This window comes from Temnothorax curvispinosus, unplaced genomic scaffold (assembly GCF_003070985.1).
Source record: "Temnothorax curvispinosus isolate PA1 unplaced genomic scaffold, ASM307098v1 QBEX01009342.1, whole genome shotgun sequence".
In the NCBI taxonomy this organism is placed as follows: domain Eukaryota; kingdom Metazoa; phylum Arthropoda; class Insecta; order Hymenoptera; family Formicidae; genus Temnothorax; species Temnothorax curvispinosus.
In genome coordinates, this window is record NW_020219122.1 from 158,052 (window position 1) to 177,827 (window position 19,776).

The following is a 19,776-nucleotide window of genomic DNA, read 5'->3' on the forward strand; positions in this document are numbered from 1 at the left end:
AAAGTTTCCGCGATGCTGATTCAACGCTCGTCCGACGCGGTTACGCGATCCCCTCGGTATTCCCCTCCCCCGCGCCGCGGCGGGGGGGGGGAGGACTTAATCGCGGTCTACAATCCAACACCTTGGAGCCGAGAGCAGTAACCGTGTTACTCGACGGCTCGAAAGTAAAAGGACGAATGTCCTATATATCCGCGCGCGTATAGCGTTTCCTCTCTTCCGTCCGCCGCGCCGCGCCGGCTCGGTAAATGACATTGATTGTTTCAAGGTGTACGGTTTAAGGGGATCAATTTCGCGCGTGTGTCGTAAAAGATAGAACGAGACGGACGCCTCGTTTACAACGGATCTCTCTTATTAACTACCTGCTAACGTTATCGTTGCAATTGAACGTGGATCCGAAATGCAGAAAGTACGTAACTCCGGAATCGCGTCCCGCTACGCGGAGAATAAGCAACTGTAATTGTCATTTGCATCAAATTATAGGCATAAAATTCTATTTATAGTTTTATATGCCGCGTATAGATCGATGTATATTTTATATACGTTTGTATCCCGATTCTTTAAATGCCTTTCGTATCACGCGCGTAAAATTATAAATAGAATTTCTATTCTGTGAAGTCCGTCAGTCCGGATGACATCGTCCGAAATAAACTCGCGCTTTCGTTAAACATTTTTGTTAGCTCATACCATATTCGTATTTTAAAATCAGGGCACGTATTACGGAACTTTTCGGAATGGATTCTAATCGGAATTGTTTAGTTATTTTTTTAGATTTCTATTGTTTCTTCTAATACGTGCTCTGATTTGAAATCTCAGTGCGCAGTGACGTAACATTCGTCACAAATGTATCGTTCCATCCCGTTCCATCGAAATTGGAGTCGAGATTCGATATCTCGAACGTCTCGAGTTCAAACGCGACTTTTCGAAAAATCGCGCGCGGGCACCTTTTCCGAAAACCCCGAGTTTCGTAATTTTACGTGCAAAAGACGCGGAGAGACGCTTTACGCGAGGAGAGGAAAGATCCTGAGGTCTTCCTCGTCGACTTTGTTAAAGTTTGACAGTTAAGTTTAACAGACGCTGTTCTCTCGTACGCGCGAAGAAACGGCCTTCTCCTGCGCGCGAGGCGCAGCCGTGTAACGAGCGCGATCCGCGTTCAAGAGCTCCGCGCCGAGAGCACACGGCGCGCGGCGCGGCGCGGCGCCGGGGTCCTTCTCCGCGTCGCGGTCCCCGTCGCGCGTCTCGGTCGGGCCCCGGGCTTCCCCACTTCCCGCGTCGACTCTCGCCACCCGCCGGCACCGACGGCCGCCGTCGGTGTGTGTCGCAGTTACACCGAGTCCGTTCGCGCACTCACATTAAATCCCGAATCCGCGCCGGCGCGCGTGCCTAAGCACCACCTCGTTCGGCCCTCCTCGTCCGCGCCCCGGTGCCCCCTCACGCGCGTCTCCCCTGGTCGCGCGAGGGATTTTTGGATCGCCACCACCGCGTCGTCCACCGTCACGTGCGCGCGCGATCGGGTACCGTTCCGTTTGTTTGTCCTTCGACGAGAGTCAGTCAGTCAGTCAGTCAGTCCGTCGGCGGGGTGTCATCGGGAGAGGAGGATATGCCCATCGTCCGCGTCGCGCCGAGAGACCGAGAGTACGCGTGACTCGCGTGCGTGCGAACCCTGAAGATCCTGACCGAGATCCGAGATACGTAATATACATAAGTAGGTATATTACGGATCTAGGGATTGCGAAAATCGGCGCGAGTTACGGTGAGTTCAAATATCGTCGCTCTTCGCGCTCAATTCGAATCAGTTCGTCAGTTCGCGTTTCCGTTTCCGTTTGCGTCGCGTCCCGTTTACCCTTTTGTTTCACCGAGTACGGCGACTGTCGGCGAGTGCCAAGGGTGCGCGCGATCGCGCACAAAGGGGCGTCCCTGCGTCGGAAATTGGTTGGATTCATCGCAAATTAACACCGGATTTAAAAATCAGTGATTAGAGACTCAAGGAGAGGACAGCAGGAAGGCGCGGGGATAACAACAAGGGGAGAAAAACGCACTTCCGCGTTCACGTAACGAGATCGATCGATATCGGGATGGAGAAAGTTCGCGCGCGCACGGTTGTGCGTCGGCGTCCCGAAATTCGAGAGTCGCGCGTCGCGCGTCGAGCGGGAGAGTGAAGTATGTGCCTTGCGTGTATCGACGATCAATTCACGTGCGTGGAAAAGCAAACGTGTTCTACATTTCCGCGACGACGACGTTACGGACGATTCATTCCTCCAAGTCGAATCGCGGAGTGAAGTTAGCTGGTTTATTCCTCTTCTCCTTGACTTCGTCGAGGCGAAAGAGTAAAGGAGCCAACTACCAACTCAACGTTTAATTATGAAGGATCGTCGTACGAAGGTGTCGCGAGAAAATGACGTTTATTAATATCGGTAAAATTGTGAATAAGTTAAATTGTTTTAATTGAGAAAATTAGAGACGGCTATATAATTTCCGCGCGATTAATGCAACGCGACGCGATGCGCGTGCGCACAATAGCGGGCGCATACGGCACGAAGTGCGCTTGCTCTTCCCCGCCGGCTTTCCGTCGTAAAAGGCGCGCGACTCTTATTTCTGGCTGCGCCGCGCCGCGCGACCGACCGTTGCGTCGCGGTTTTGCGTAACCGGGAGGACGAGTTTTTTTAAACGACCGTTCCTCTTCGTTCCTTCTTTCCGTTCTTTTTTCTCTCTCTTTCCTTTCCACCTCGCTTAATCGAGTTCCGTGCGCGTCCCTCCGTTCCCAGGTCGTCCGACCGGTGGACGGACGCGGAATAAAAAGGTCGAATTTTCTCCGATCCTTAGCATTCTGACGTTGGGGTGTCTTCGGCAAACAATAAGCACCGGTCCCGATATTCATAATTTATACATCCGTCCCTACCTCACACAATTCCGCTTGTTATCTTCCATCTTTTTGTCGGGAAAAGCCTCGAGAAAAGTTGCCGGTGTGTAACGTCGAGCCGATCTCACCCTCAGTTTTATTTTCCTCTTCTGAGTAAAGGGTGCAAAGGATCAAATCTTGTGCAATATTTGACGTTCGTGACGCCTCGCGAAAATCGTAACGCCTGAAGATAAACCCCCGTTCTCTTTTTTTCCTCTCTCTTTCTTCCTCCCTTGGTTTCTCTCCCCTAATACCTGTGTGTTGGTGTGCAGTGATCATACGGGAATTGATGCATACGGAATCGCGCGCGAGGCGAGGAGGCACGTGACGCCGATCCGTCGTATCCTCCAGCTTCCCCCGGTTCCTCGTCGCGGGACCGATCGGCGCGCATTGTGCATCGTACACGTGTGAGGAGGGCACGTTGCATCCGGACGACCCCACACCTTCCCCTGCCCGCGTCCGTTCGTCATGCCGAGGATCTCGACGGCCGCAGCGATGGAAACATGAGGACCGTGACAGATCGCGCATCCGATCGACGTAGCTCCACTCCTACCGGCCATAAATGACGTAAGTACCCCCCTTCATTTCGCCACGCGCATGATTCGGCACGTCGCGAAACACGTGGTGGTATATAGATATACGAATTCGCGGCACGATCGCGGGGACCGCCTGTTTCCAAATCGTCATTGCACCAAATCTATATATTTCGCAAATATCGAGGTTACGTATTGTAAATATGGTAATAAACCGTGTGATCTCTTTCATTTCAAGAGGATTCATTTGAGACGATTTCGACATGGGCTCCCCAATTTGGCGGCTGACAATTTTAATTGAAGTAAAATGCAAAGCAGCCTGCAACTTTTTTGCCGCGTGAGTTATTCGCGGCAAATATTCCTTTTTACGAATCTGGAGGGAAAAAAGGAGTTGTTCGACTGATATTAAACTGATATTATGCTGAACTGGAACCGTAACGTTATTTATGCGAAAATAGAAAAAAAAGGAGATTGGCTATAACAAGATCGGATCTCGGCGAAAGAACTTTTATTATCTTGAGATTTTAATTAGCGGACTTTTGCATTTTTTGCACGATTTATTTCACCGTTGTAAGTGTGCTCAACAAAGCTGACGTTGCAATTATCGCGAGTCACGCGCAGATTTTATTTATAGCAGAGGTCACTTTTTTAAGATCGAGATTCAGACACATTTTGATTTTAAATCTGCCGATTTCCACACGTGATACCCGAATAAGTCGAGTACCATAACCCGTAGAGGATATACTGTATCCAATCTATCTAGCACACCGTTTACGTAATGTCGCGCAGACGGTCCGAATAAACGCCTAATTAAAAAGTCACGTGAGATTATACGAGCCTAAAGGAGCTAATAGATAGCATTCCCGGCGACCGTTACGAAACCGACGCCGATGAAGAATGCAGCGAGGAATGTCATTTGTCGCCTCCGCTTATCCAGTCCTGCGTTAATTTAAAAAAAGATGCACACGCAAACGCGCGATTTTATTCTTTATTTTCAGCAATATTATTTGTATAGCGCCGCGTATCGGCTATTCTCTATTATCGCTCTTGTTAACTGAGACCTAATGACCCGATCGATCGGCTGATCGATCCGACTTCGATTTCCGCGTCGTTAGCGCGCCGAGGCGCGCCAACATCGCGTACCTGTACCTGCCTCCGCGCAGCGCACGTGGCACGTTGTTTGCCAAACAATCGCGCGCTTCGAACGATTCGGGAAGGAGAGCGCCCAACGTTTCCGTCCGAGAGAAGGTAGACTCGGTTGTGCACGCATAGCGTCGAAAGCGAGATCTAATTACTCTCGTTTCTTCTCACCAGACGCGGTCTCGAAAGACGGAACGTCCTCCTGGCGAGCGTGCGAATCGCGTTCTTGATTTCTTTTTCCAGCAGGAAGCGGAATCTCTCGTCAAACGTCGCGGATCAACAAACGTTCACTCGCATAATTAATGATTTCGCGTTTACAACAAAGAATTAATCTGATTATTTTAAGAATACGTCGTTTTATCATTTTCACGGACATTGCCCGGCAGTTACATCGGCAACGATCGGAATACGCGGGAGAGCGGATACAAAAAGAGAAAAGCAGCGCGCGTAAAAGCAGGGCGGAATAGAACTTTCGTTTTCAATATTTGCGATCGTGTGCTCGTACGCGCAAACCGAAACCAGCGTGAATCGCACGTTGTATAACGTAAGCACGCGCTTATATGGCTTCGCTACCTCGTTGACTCGAGAATCGCTTAATCTCATTCCAATTAAGCATCGTACCTCCAAAGTGGAAGAATTCGATCTCGTTTGGGAAAGAGAAGGAGAGAGAATCTCGCCAGCATCTGATGGGGATACTGAAATATAGCCGCGGAGAAAATGCGGAAAACTACAATCCCAGTGGTAGAAATGTTTTAAGGTTTTGCCCATAACGATTATACTTTTTAAATAGTTGCGCGCTGATTTTTCGTCGTCTCGTTTTATTTATAGCCGTCTGGGCCGTTAGACGTCGCCGAAGCTTGCCTTACAGGTTTCGCGTTGCAGCCGATCGGTCGCGGGTCCGTTAAGGTCTCCAAAGTCGGCATAATGAACAATACACGACATTTTCTGTCATTAGATACCGTCATTGCTCCTTGTTTATGATCGCGTTCAAATACAAATCGACGATTGGACCCTCTTGTAAGGTAAATTAACGAAATCCTTTCGAAGATGGAAACATAAAAACTCTGCACTTTAAGCAATATGCGCAATATAAAATTCGTTTCCTGGCTCAATATATTTCCATCTCACAGTTTTATTATACACGAAATATAGTTATATTTAAAGGAGAACGAAAAAAAGAGACCGCACATTGCTATTTGATTTCGACTCGATTTGCTCGAAGCAATTCGCCACAACTACGCGAGTTAACTCACTTTTGCATAACACCGTGCAATTATAGGCTGATATATGCGACGCTGTGTACGAGGTTGCTTTCTGTTTCTCTGCTCTAACGGCTGATTTAATTTACCGCTGCCGCTTTCACGTGTGGGCAAAGCTGTTACTAATTGCGCGGAAATATTCGACGCGCCGCGAGTTTCCTTCCGCTTGGCGCGTTGCCGTTTCCTCGATCGTCTCGCGCCCGCGCCGTATTAACGGGACTCATGAAATCAGAGCTTTGATACGCGCATGTTCGTTTCGGAGTCTCGTGCCGTTCTTTCGTCAAGGAGGGGAGGGGAGGGCACTTTCACGCCGGGGAGAAAAGCAACGTTTCGATAAGTATTCGCGGTGAATAGTTCACGTACGAAGTAGGACGCCGCAAGTGTTGCGTCGGTCTCCATTAACTCTCCGTAGCACAAATTTTATATCGCGCACAGCGCACGTTCGTCTTTCCGATGTAAATCATTTCATCGCGCATGAAATGCACCGTAAAATGATGGAAGAACTTAATCTTACTTTCCTAGTTATCCCTAGTTATCCCTCTTTCTCTCTGATTGTTATAGATTTATTCAATCTTAAGAAAATATCGAAAAGTGTTCTATATAAACGCGTGATTATAGTGAAGCTTATTTGTCGATAACGACGCGGCTAACTAAATATATAGAGTAAGAAATAACTGAGAGCATCTATCAAGAATAATCGTCCTAACGACGAAAGGGTTAACGGTTAATGGTTCTCCCCGAGACGGATGTATCGAATTGCGAAACGTTCCGCAGCGGGAAATATTTTAAGTCCGTCTCGCAATCGCGGTTATCTCGTCGATCACTCGATCTCCCGAGACACCGTGTCAAATGAGGGAAAAACCGCACAAGCGATCTCGCCGATGATACGATGATAAAGATGCATATGATGTATGAACGTTTACGTCCGGGTTGGCAGTTTACCTCTTATCTTAAGTTTACCGCCTGCAATTCCCCGAGCGAGTCTCCGTCGAGCACGTAAAGGACATCCCCGACAATCATTTGTTGGGTAACGAGTCCAGTCTCGAGGGAAAGGTTACGATCGTGCCACCTCGATTTTTACGGTTCTGCTCGAGGCAATAATCCAGGTTCTTTTCGCGTCCTCCCTTGCTATATTATTGCAACGCGCAAAGCGCGCATGTAGCGTATGCCGAGATTCTTCTTTCCAAACAAAGCGCATTGTGATTAAATTTACACGGACAGTGCACTTCTTCTCTTTCTTAAAGTACGTAGTCGTACACTATTTTCATCTTTACCTTTTCTATAGTTACGTAAAGAAATAAAATATTTTAACATATACCTAATTAAATCGGGTTAAATTAACGTAAGCAACAGGTTTTGCTGAAAAATGTTTGTTAAAGGAACTTACTGTAAGACAAAAAGATTTGAAAAGCATTGCATGGTTGCGCGCACAAGTTGCGTATATGCTTCCGAGTGACATTTATATTATTGATCGTATGTATTAATTACTTATTAGATGCATCGAGCATGAATAAGATATCGTCTCCGCGATGACTGTCATCGTGGACAAATTAAATCGCAATCATAAATATTCTAATATAATGCGTGAAACCTTGAGAACACCAATTATCATGTAACGCCGCGAATATAAGCGATATTGGTATTACGAGGACTGCATTTATGATGCAAAAGGCTATGCGTCCCGTCTGATATATCGCAAATTGAAATCGCCGTTTTAACCGCCACGATTGCCTCACTGTTCTCCATTACGCAATCTCGCTCTCCATCGCGCCCGCATCTTCGAAGGGGGTTGAACGTCGCGGAGTTCGCAATCTTCCACCTACCATCATCGTCCTCGGGTTAATAGCTTTTAAATGTCTCTGAGATCCACCGTGAAAATCTATCAACGTGAATTCTTGGAAGACGAAACACGTTTTTTAGCCTTTATACCTTTTATCTCGTATTTCCATCTCGCGTTATTAAAGATATCTCTCAAATATATTCCGGCACCGAGAACGCTTGAAAAGGAAGAATACCGAGAAATATTCCTTCAGGCTATCGAGGAATACCCGACAAGGATGTAGGAATACAATGAATCGCGCAAAAATAAATAAAAATCCCAATTCGTCATGACTCACGTGGATTTTGTCGAAGATCAGTTATCGTCGTCGTCGTCATTGTCGTCGCTGTCGTTTAACACATTAATTTCTGGGAACTTTTGTGCAAGAATGTGCAATTCAGAAAGCCGAGACCCTGGTTAGAGACCAGTCATCGTGTAACGAAGCGACGCGACGTAGGTGACGGTTGAAGACGCGATTGCCAGTGCACGGGCAGAAAATTACGGCTCGCAGGCTTTTAAGCACGGCCAGCTGGGATCAGCTGTGCGCGTCCGCTCCGATCGAGTGTACGCTCGACGATTGCAAAAGTGAATCGGCGATTTCTTGAACGTCGAAAGTCCTTTCCCGCGAGACTGTGAGTCGCGGAGACTCGACGTCGACATCGCCGTACTTAATCGACGCCGTTCCGTGGAAGAGAGAACGTCATGCCGGGCACGACAGTGCCTCGAGAATCGGGCATTGACCCATATACAAAAATCGGTGCCGGCTAATCCGCCGTGTCACAAGTAAAACGAAGTCGATTTAATTGACTCGCGCGCGTCAAGCTTAACGAATGAAAAGGCGAAATCGCGACGTCGCATCTCGACGTGTTTTGCATCTCGAGACATTTTACGCGGATTATAAACTTTCATCGCTCAATTAAGAGATATAAATGTACGTTTATATATGTACTGTACTATATGGAGCCTGGCAGCGTTTACTTGGTTTTTATTTATTTTTGCTACAGCCTTATAATAGTACGGTTGCGAAATTATAATGATTCCCTAGCTCTCTTAACAGTCATCGATTTCAAATAGGCTCTTCTCATTTTATCGCCGTGTTTTGCGCGTGCTTGCTGGAATACCTAATAGAGAAACGCGTCATAAAATCGAGATGAGAAAGAGGGAGGTGCGAGATGATACGCGAACGCGAAAGAAAGAGCGTCTATAAGTGACCACTCGACCTGTCATCGCTGCATTTCTATTTAAAAAAAAAAAAAAAGAGATAACGTATCTCCGCGGACTCCGCGTGATGCGATTAGTTCGAGAAACACCGCGAAGTGCCGGGTTTACGAGCAGCCACGCCGGTATATATCCCGTCAATAAAAAAAAAAGAATTTACTTTCAATCGCACCGTAGCATTGAGACACACGGCGCGCCGCTCACGTGGAACACCACGTGAAAACGTAGGTGGCGAGGAACGGCCGCCTTCTAAAGAGCTCAAACGGTTCACCTGCAATTAGGGATTTACGATCGCGGACGTCTGACATTACGACGAAAAGGGGGATCCCCTCGTGTGCGCGGGGATGAGCAAATTGTGACTTCTCGGCGTGCGATACTTTCGCGGCCTCGGCCGGGCGAGCGTGCTTCTCTCTCTCTTACGCAACGAATCGCCCGATCCGAAGATGTTTATTCGCGATACGAATCTTTTCGCGAGGCAGCACAACAGAGCGTGCCTGTCGTACGTGCCCGTCGTGCATATATATATATATGTACATTTCATACATCTTTTACGCGGACACCTGTATTCCCGGTGGAATACAGATTTTTCCGAGTTATCAATAACCGCGTTGACGCGGCGTTGAAAGTGGCACGTCGCGACTTGACGCATCGTCGTTTGCTTTCTGGATCCAGCACGCCCTGTTTATTTTGCGAAATATCCATCAATATTCTTGACAGTCTCGTTCTTGTCACACGGCAGTCATTGTTTATTAAAAACCTCTTGCGATTGCGTCCACGCGCAGCCGCTCTATATTTCCTTTCTTGGCACGGACTCACATTGCTCTATCCATGGATATAATAAAAAAAAAAGATTTTTAATTTATTTCTTTAGATCTTTCATTTATTTCTCTATTCTTAATTTTTCTTCTGACTTGTTCTTTTTTATACTTGCTTCATACATATATAGGCAATTTGATACTCAAAGTACTTAGAGCTAACGGTTCGCATGAGAAAACGACAGTGTTATATTGACGAATCAATTATCGATCCGTGTATAATCCCGCCTGCGGTATCCGCGGGTCAAGGATAATGATGAAGACGACAGCATCGGCCGGCGCGACATCGTCGTCGACGACGCGCGTTGCTCTCCGCGTCTCGGTATATCGTAGCGGCGATACGGTGAAAGCTGATATTTTGTAACACGCTCTCCTGCTATTCCGTTCCATTCCGTTCCATTCCATTCCATTCCGTGGTATTGCCCTGCTGCAGCCGCGTTCGTTCGTTCCCCGTCTCGGCTCGGCTCTCTCTATATACGCTCTCGAGAGTCGTCTCTCGTAATCAAATGCGAGAGAACCCAGCGACGGCGGCACACACAATGGCAGGCGCACCTAGAATACATTTTTCCCTCCCCGTCCACGTACCGCGAGATTCTCGCTTCGTGCCCCGGCGAGATAGTTTGTCCGTCTGTGCGAGATGGCAAGTCGTCGGCAAGGTGTGCGACAAGTTAGCAATCGAGTATTAACGCGCCGCGCCGCGCGCGATGATGACAGCGTAAAGACCGAGTCAGAGAAACGCGAAACAGATATTCCTGCAGACAGCACGAAGGAACGAGAAAGGTTTACGGTTTATATGTAAATTTATATATTTACTGCATTCGCGTGTTCCAATTTATTACCTATGTTTCTTATTATTCTTTGTTGTGATGAAAGCGCGGTAGTAAACGTATCTACCCGAAGCGGCTTGCATCAGTCTGAGTCGGCGAACATGTTGCGTGACTCAAATATTAATTCCGGCAGCTACTCGATCAACTGTCATTCCTTATTAAATATTCGTTGTCGGAAAAATGCGCGCAACCTTGACATGCGCCTTTAAGACACCGCGGATCTCCATGTCGAAACTATATCTTGATCTTGAGCGACAAGTGCGCAGATTATACTAATAGAGGTCCGAAGTACAAAAATCAAAACATCGATCCGTATCGAGAATACCGCGATCGAATGAATAATTAATTAAGTTTTTACCTACACGCTTTACCAGAATCTTGTGATCTTTTCGACAAAGCTGTCCGTGTAAATTAAAAAGACATATAAAAAGAGCCGTAAATGTCACGGATGTTACATTTTTCAAGCTAATCACAAATTTTACTCAAAGTGGAATATTGAGGTATTAATTAGAATCTACAGTTACGAGATGATCGGAAGTCTTAACTTAAATATGCGGAATCGAGGTCTCGAACGTATCCCCGTGTAACGGTAAATTGTCTGTTATTAAGAGATAATATCTCTCTTTTCAACAAGGGATTTTTATTATTATTAATGAAAAAGAATTCTATTCACCGCTAACGTCGTAGAAATTGTGTAACTATTAGAATTTTTAGTAAAGAGAACAGTTGTGTAACATTAAATAACAATGTTACATAAATTTATTCTATTTCTTGTATCGGCGGAAAGATAGCGAGTCGATTCGGTTGCTGCACAACTTGCACAAACGTTTGATTGCGATTGGTAATACAATCAACGCGCGTTCCAAATTTAACGACAATTATTTCGTCTGTGCGTTAATTGATTCTTTAATAGAGTTAATTTAGAAAAGAACATTTTAAAGCAACAAGTTTCTTTTCCTTATTTCTACATACGAGGTATAATTTATATATTGTATATTTTTTATGATAATGGTTCTTATTTCTTCAAATAATATTTAATAATACAATTTCTTATTTCTCTGTTAAATAATAAATTTTATTTGTAACGACCGAGGATCGTTACAGTTTATTGGCAATTCTATATTTCTTAACATGCAAATATGTGTTGATCGATCGGAAATAGTTCAAGTATCACGACCCATTAGGAATGAGAGTGTTAATTTGTTGTGTTATTACCGAGGCGTGAATTATAATTTGCGCGTGACAAACGATTGATTCATTGCACCTCGGTATATGTATAACGTGTCCTCGATTGCGAGGAATTACCAATATCTTACATAGCGAAGGGAACAATCGCGCTAAGCGATTTTCTGCATTTCAGGTATGTGATCTTATTAACGTTAACGGAGTTCAAGTAGATCTCCCAGATATCATGAGTATCCGTCCGTGTTCAACCAAGCGCGAAGACCTATGGGGGGTCGCGTTTTTGCACGGATAGTTTTGTTCCATGTATTTTGCTATTTTACGACTTTAACGTTATTATGCCACAAATATTGTAAAAAATTAATACGCCAAGTATAACACAAACCACGGTACAATACGGTTAAAAAAGCTTAAATTGAAATAACTTAGTCAGATAAGTAATAACAAAACTATTAACGGTAATACAGAAGAATAAATCCGGATTTGTGTTGACTATAAAATGTTCTCCTGGCACAAAATCTAAAAAGATCGAAATAAAATCTTTAAGAAGTTCGATACCGTTATATATACTCTTATACGTTCTATATTCGTCTCGATTGGAGTTATTCAGCAAATGCTCTTTGAAGGATTTGTCAAGGAAGATTGCAGTCGTGTGTGGCAACCAAAATTAGTAAGATAGTAATTTTCATTTTTCTCCGTAATGGAGCCATCAGTCCGACACATCAATCACGATCGTGTGGTTAATGATCTTCATTTGCAAGAATGCGCGTGCTATTTATTTATGTGCGCGCGCGTTACAACTTTGACCTGGATTTAAGCAAGGATTTAAAATGCACGAGTCAAGGAAAAACGAGCGCGTATAGCGGCGGACATTCTTGCGGCGATTATTATTTTTTACGTACGCGGGCATGTCTGTCATTACTACTAATAGCCCCGCCGTTACAGCGTCAGTTACATTTAGAGGTAGCACTTGCAATTGGAACTTTAATGATTGTATACAGCTGTTTCGTGCAGAGCGACAGCTCCATATTCGAGTCACGTATCTAAAAATTATTGTGCGCGTTGTTCTTTACGTCGCACACACACATACACACATATACACGAGTCTTATTCTATTGTGTACGTATATTAACAACGAAGAAATAAATAACAACGAAAAAATTTAGATTAAAATCCAGAAAGTCAAAACCGTTGGTACGAAGAAGCTTTCTTTTTCTTTTGTAGTACAGAATTTTGGTTTATCCCTCCAGAAAATTTGATAGCTCTGGGTCAATGACCCCGAGTTCTCAAGTTACGGAAATGCGTCACATGAGCCAGGGAGATTTTTTCTCGCGTCGCTTGGCCTGACGAATTTTTCATGCGTGTCACGCGTGCGTCGACTTACGTATAGGTACCAAACGCGGCTTTTAAGTCCTTCGCTTCGTGAGGAGCTCCAAAAAAGATATCCATCTTAGATCCTCGACACAATTCGGCGGTGACGAACCACCGAGTTCTTCATTCCTGTGCATCGCACGTCACGCGCGTGATTCGTGAGCGTATACAGAGTGTTCGTGAAATATATATGTGTACATGAGAGTCGAGTTAAGTGAAAGAAGTTTTCATAAACATGTATTCGAGCGTGCTCGTCAAGAAATTATTACCGTGCTAATTGATCGTAATTCAAATACTCCGTTCCCTCGGTCCTCCAAAACAGGTGAAGAATCATTTTAACATTTTACGTTGACATTTATCTCGATTTCTTATTCCTGGATTTCTTATTCTTGGATATGTTTTTTTCCCACTGCTTTGGTTTCTTCGATACGTGTCGAAATCCGATCGCACGTTTTATGAACAATCGTACGAAATATGCGTACGTCAGTTGGCAACATGCAGATTCGTTCGTTTCATCACGTTTGGTTTGATTTCTGACTCGGGCTGCGAGTCGCCGAGGGGATACTCGGTGTTTGAATGCCGGTCAAGGTTGAGAATCGCTGTACCGATTAAAAAAGGACGGTCTGCCGTTAGGTGTGAAAACATAATAACGGTCATCGCAATTAATTCTACGTACAGGAAATTGACAAAAAATTGTACAGTGGCAGACGGCTGGCGTGAACTTCTCTTTTTTTTTTTTTTTTTTTTACGTTGCCGCTCGTCGACCGCGTTGGACGGCGATTCGCCGTAGTATATATGGGTTTGCCCGTAAGAAAATTAAAATTTATTTATGCAAATACGAGCTGATCCGCACTCGGATTTGTAGACGTGTGTGGGAAAACACGAAAATTGAAGCGAATGTGAATGTCAAGCCGAATATTCGGGACGGCTGTTTGCTTCCGCCCGTTCGCACGCGCGGGTACATTTGCGCTTTTGCGAGAACGTGTGCGTTTATATTTATATACATATAAAAAGATGATGCAATTAACCTGTCCGCAGTTGGTTGTGGTTTACGTAAGAATTTAGACGGTGACATTTTAATTTTTATCTATGTCCCGTGGCGGAGCGTATATAAATAACCCTTCTTTTATATAATTTGAAACGTTTTTTATTTTGCGAGTGCGAAATCCTCGCGTCCGGCGATGAGTCTCTTGAATCGTCATTCCGAGAGTTTACAGAATTTACCCGTTCCTAGTACAAGATAATTTTTTTATGACAAACCATAAATTAACCTTAAATTATCGATCTTGACGAAAATAATGGGAAAAGTCAATATGCTTTTCCCCCCTTTCGGCGCGATGCAGCGTGGCTGTTAGCTAATTTTTATTGCGTTTCCCGTGTTCGAATGTTGAAAGAACCGTCTCGCTGTTGACAATCGCAACGTGAAACACCAGTGTGTCACCGGCAACGGCTCAATGTCGTCATTGCCGCCACGACATTTCATTGCGCGCTGGGTACATATCGAGTGTTTCGCACTACCATCCTAATTGTAACCTGCTGACTGAAGAGATTAAACAGCCGCGGCGTTACCGTCGATAGCTTCTGTTTCGTCATCGCGCCGGGTAAGCTATGTATTACGTTGATTAACAGGCATCCGGAATTGTGTAAAGGAATGGCGAGACTTCGAAATTTAATTTCTTCCTAACGGCCGAAGGACGGTTCTAAGACATCAACGATCTCTCCCCTCCGCCTTCCTCCGCAGCTCCCCATCGCAATACAGAAAAGGTGATGATCTATTTTCAGGGTGACGATGTTCGAATACCAAAAATATTTTAGGAATAACCCATTTGAGACGTATGAGTTGATTTGAGAGATATGAGAGAGATAGGTCGGTATTAGCTAATCTCGAAAGTCCGCTCGACAGGACTCGGAAAATGCAGTCTATGGAGCAAACCCGCAAGATGCGGGTATTATTAGTAGTAGAGATGTAGATATTCAAGAATGTACGCTTGGATGAGAGAGAACGTACTTCGTACATCATCGTCGCTCGCCGCGTATGGAAAAGGCGGCGCGCATTCAGCCGGTATATGAAAAGAACGAGACGGTGCGCGGTGAGGCCGCGCTACCGTGTCGCTTGCCGACTCGAGTCACGGTCGAAGTGAAATTGGTGTTGGGAACAGGCGTTGCGAAATATGAAACACGTACTTAACTCACCTACTTTAAGGATCGGTCTAGTTCGATACGGGTCAAGGTTGTCGCATCGCGACGACGACGGCGACGGCGACCCGCAGTAACAGCGCGAAATTGATCCAATTGGCGCGTCGACGGTGGTGGATGTGGAGCGCGGCGCCGAGGTCGATTACCGTTAAACATACGCGAGAGTTTAACCACACCTGGCCGCCGCGCCGGTGGAAATAATGGATCAATGCGAGTCGGGTTGTTCGTGAAATTTTCGTGACGCAATCGTCTCAGACTCTCGTTTCGCGATTACACGGTTAACGCTGGACAGACCAGGGATATACTTATACTGATGTTAGTCTCGGGCTGTATCGGCAAGATTTCAAGGTCCGCGATAGTTTGCGATTTTTATATTTGATATTGCCACACACGACGCTTTAAAGTATCTTTTTTACTAGTTTTTTTTTTTACAAGCCTTGTGCACCTTATTTCATGCTACATTATTCAACAGGAACCTTTGGAAGATATATCAATCGTAATTTTAAATTGTTAAAATCTGAGAATTGCCGTCAATGTAGCGAAGGCCAGCGGCGAAAAGAATCAGTCTCGCGTTTGCTTATTTTTTTTATAGGGATCATAGTGCAGTCGCTTGCAACACATTCACGCTTTATTGTAGCGAGTGCTATTATTCAGCGCGCGCGCGCGCGATAGAATCGTACGCAAATAGCGTAACGTTGAATCAATTTCGCGTGTAAACGCGCGTGAACTAATTTCTGCCGCATACCTGTCCTCATTGTCGAGGTCTTTAACGTTGCACAAACGACGGTTGCACGTCGCACGGCCGCACCGCATCGCATCGCGGGCTGAAAACTCACTGTTCCCGAGAGTGTCCTTGCGTAGATAGGTCCCGCATGAGTGAATTCTGTATCGTTGCGTATCTTGCATAACGGCGGCGAGGCGCGCGATTACGGGCGTGCAGCAGCCTATGCCCCTGCGCCGCTCTTCTCCTCCTCTCTAGAGGTGACGACTCCCCGTTGACATCCTTTACGCAATCGAAATTTCTCTGAAGCCACCCGATTGCCGAAAGGTCACTTACCTCTTGCACAAAGTAATTACGCTCGTTCGTTACGCGCGGCGCGGCGCGGCGCGACGTATTGGTCGTCCAAGAGTCGATTAGGCGTGTTAAAACAACGCGCCGACAGTAACATTCGCGGAAACTAATCGCACGGAGTTGCCGAGATAATTACCGCGACGAGCCGCTGAGAGAGAGAGAGAGATGCGTTATTGCGGATATACCGTAAATTAACTTACGGTACATCTCGTTATCTTTCTCCACGTATTATTACAATAACGCGACTCGACGTGTGGCTGTTAGACGCGAGAAAAATGGAATAATCTGCAGCCGCGAGTAACTAATGTATGAAAGGCAGAAAACGCGGTATATTCTGTGAGCTGCGGAAGGATGCGTTAAGATGATAGTATGCGTGTTAATGGATTCCGACAGACATGAGACACACGCGACTCGACAATTATTATTTCGTATAATCCGTAGGAAAAAAAAAGAAGAGAGAGAAGACGAACGTTTATCGCTTCGCGATCGCATCGAACGGCTCGCGATTACAAAAATCAATCTCGACGAAATCCTTGATATTAATGACGCGCTCTTTGGCAAGTTCGTGGTTAATTAAGATAAGTATAAAATAGTGGACTCCAAAATAATTTCTCGATGGTGAGACAAGTTTTTTCTCACGCTCTTCTTCCTCTTGTCTTTTCTTGCCTTGGGAATTAATTCGAAACACGTTTAGCAAAGGATATGAAGCAAGAGAACGCCACGAGTGAGTCTAATTAGAATATTATTGATTGGTTCGTAGAACACCGGGGAAACTGGTCGATCGGCGGACTTGTGTCCCATTGTGTGGTTAAAAGCAATCAGCTCGGGAGAGAAAAGAGAAATAAATCGCTTTATTGTGCCGAGAGTGCGCAAACGGGTAGAACCAGTTGACGTGGGCGAAAAAAAGAAGGTACACTTTCCACAAATACTATATCATTCCTCGGAGCCCGTCGTCACCCATCTCTCGGAAATTATTGCCATGCGCAGTGGGTGATGTTTTAGATCACGTGTTTCACAAAATATAAAACCATAGGAGCACGTATATAAGTAATAAGCCTGACAGTTCGTGACAGTGTCTTCATGTCTGTCAATCCAACTCGGATAGATCTCTCCTCGAAGCTCGAACTCCATTTCGCACAAGCACCGCCAGTCAATGTGAGTCAATATATACGTCTCATCGCGCTCATTACACGCTGATTACTCCACATGTACATACATCGGTGATTCATTATCATACATCATGGGCGAATTTATTAAATCTCAATCTCGTTATTAAATCACACATTGCTCCTCGTAACGATTACATGTATAATGATATTCGTACTTTCAATATTAATGAGAACATTTCAAAAGCAATTAATCATTTACAATATACTATATATCCGGCTAATTTCATCTCCGCAATATTCCAATAAGATAGTTTCTATTTCACGTAATTCTCGCGCTCATTATTCCTGATAATTTCTGGTCAGGAATAAAACATTAAATGAAAGACTTCTTTTGCGATTGCATGTAATTAAAAAATCATTAATCTCTCCACGTCCGCGTTAGCCAATTTCAACTAGTCAAGTGTTTCGTAGATAATAGTTGTGTGGTAGGTCTGGGATATTTCGTACCTTGACAATTAATATTCAAAATCCTCTTGGTCAGATTCCCCTAATTATGAAAGGATATACGTTAGGGCTTGTTAATAAATTTAAGAATTGTTACAGCAAACGGATATTAAAATTATGATTTACATACAGTTTTTTTCATCGATTATCCAAACGGTCCAAGTTTCGTTCGTTCAAGGCAAACTTGGCTATTTTCGGGTCCGCGGTAAATTAAAGAAAAAGAAGCAAAAGTACCAAATGAACGGGACATTTTGAAAGTGTCACTTGCGTCAGTTATCAATATTATTATTTATTATCGCTGATTGCTAATTAAATGAATTGTTTACGAGCAACACAATGTAATTAATTTTTGCTAGTGAATGAAGTAATAATGGGGGCAAAAAGACATACTGAAAAAAGCAATAGGATTCAATCTAAAGTAACACGGTTAACGGACGAATAAAAAGTTTGATTCAAAGTCAGAATTAGGTAAGGTAACGAAACGCAGATTTTTATCTCTTGCCAAATTCGGCCTTGCGTATAACTCAGGTTGCGTAAACGATTCAATTGTAAGACTTTGATACGGTAATTATAACTTTACAACGATGTTTGATATTTGTAATCGAACGAATTAATCAACGTATTACCGGGTAACGCAAATCGTGATAGCCTTAGAAGAACGTAGAACACGTAGAACAAATATTTTGAAACATGGTTACTCGTGCAACGTACTGTGCACAATTGCTAAATGTCATAAATGCACGGTATTTCTTATGTAAACGCGCAGTCATTTATTTCATTAAAGAGAAAGCTTTGTCGGCCCGCGAAATGTACATTGACTTTATACGACTTATGTAACGATAAATCATATACATATATCGTTCGATTTACCATTGTCTCTCATCGTTTTCTCTAAAATTCTTGTGATTTCTACTACCGTGAAATTATACGACAGGGAGAGAATTTTTTTATGTTCTCGCTCCGGGTGTAAAATTAAGTTATAGCTCTGCAATACGCAGAGGACTTTGCTTTTAGGACTGAACAAGAATGAAATATCTTGCGGATGGCACTTTTCCGCGAAAGGCAAGCAACCGGTCTGCCGAATTTGTCATCAATAAAAAGACAAGAAGGAAATAAAATGATAATCATATGTTTTCGTCTCAGTTCTCAGACAATTTGGTGCCCGGCCAGACTGCGCGTGATTTCTTCTCTTTTTTTCTCTCTTCATAATTGACGATGTCAACCTGAAATAATGTTTGTCTCTCGTTGACTAATAAAAGATACGGGGAAACTTTTGTCCTGCGATTCATAGTGCAGAGAGGAAGATTAAATAAAAGCTACAGGCGAATGCATTGACGCGGTTTTTTTCGACGTTTCAGCCGACGTGTCTCCGATGTCGCTTTTTTGCACGTACCTTTTTCGAATTTAGATTCAGGCTCCGTCCGTACGATCGTATCGTCGATATGGCGTCAACCAGCAGTAAAACCGGCAAAATCGGTGTTTAGTCACCGCAATTTCATTGGCATACGCCTTTCTTTCTTCCACCACGCATGATGATATCGTCGTATATACATGCAAACCGGTTTTAATGAGATTTGCAAATTTCGGTGGCACGATATTCATTGACTCGCAAATCGTTCAATGGAACTTGAGATTATCTTGCCTAAATAAGAGTCTGAGTTGCTGTTTTCAGCGTAAACAGCAACTTAGCACGTTGTTCAATCACGATCTCGCGATAGACATCGAAATAATATATTGTAAAAATACAATATACAATATATATGCATATAATACACAACGCTTTTTGTTCGAAATTTAAATAAAGTTTTCTTTGCAAGAATCGTTGAGGAGAATAG

General features: G+C 44.3%; 1 protein-coding gene across 4 annotated transcripts in view; it reads left to right on the forward strand.

Annotated features, from left to right (window-relative positions):
* LOC112458919 (venom metalloproteinase 3) overlaps positions 1 to 19,776 on the forward strand; it is a 49,941-nt gene that overhangs the window by 3,193 nt on the left and 26,972 nt on the right. For 2 of the 4 annotated variants that reach the window (XM_025022754.1, XM_025022751.1), the window contains exons 1-2: positions 1,337 to 1,750; positions 3,169 to 3,463. The gene's annotated coding sequence lies outside the window, so the exon portion shown is untranslated. Of the gene's footprint in view, positions 1 to 1,336; positions 1,751 to 3,168; positions 3,464 to 19,776 lie in introns of those variants that run through there. The other 2 variants (XM_025022752.1, XM_025022753.1) reach the window with 1 other exon arrangement.